Consider the following 286-nt stretch of genomic DNA (forward strand, 5'->3'; position numbering starts at 1 on the left):
CGCAGAGACTCTGAAGAAACACACAAAGGAAAAATTACGATAACCACTGTATGGTCTTAGTTTAATGTCTAATCCTCGTAGTCATTTCTAAAGGCTGAGGCCAAATTTTTAAAATAAAAAACATTTTTCTCCAATTTTTAACTGCAATAATCCATACATGACTATGAAATATATTAATTAAATGACATACAGAAAACAAATAAATATTAGAAAGTATATACTGAAAGTTGTGGCCCCCAGGAGTCACTGGTGTTACCACATAACAAAAGTCTCTTATTTTGAAATA

The sequence above is a fragment of the Pygocentrus nattereri genome, chromosome 10 (assembly GCF_015220715.1).
Source record: "Pygocentrus nattereri isolate fPygNat1 chromosome 10, fPygNat1.pri, whole genome shotgun sequence".
NCBI classification, from domain to species: Eukaryota; Metazoa; Chordata; class Actinopteri; order Characiformes; family Serrasalmidae; genus Pygocentrus; species Pygocentrus nattereri.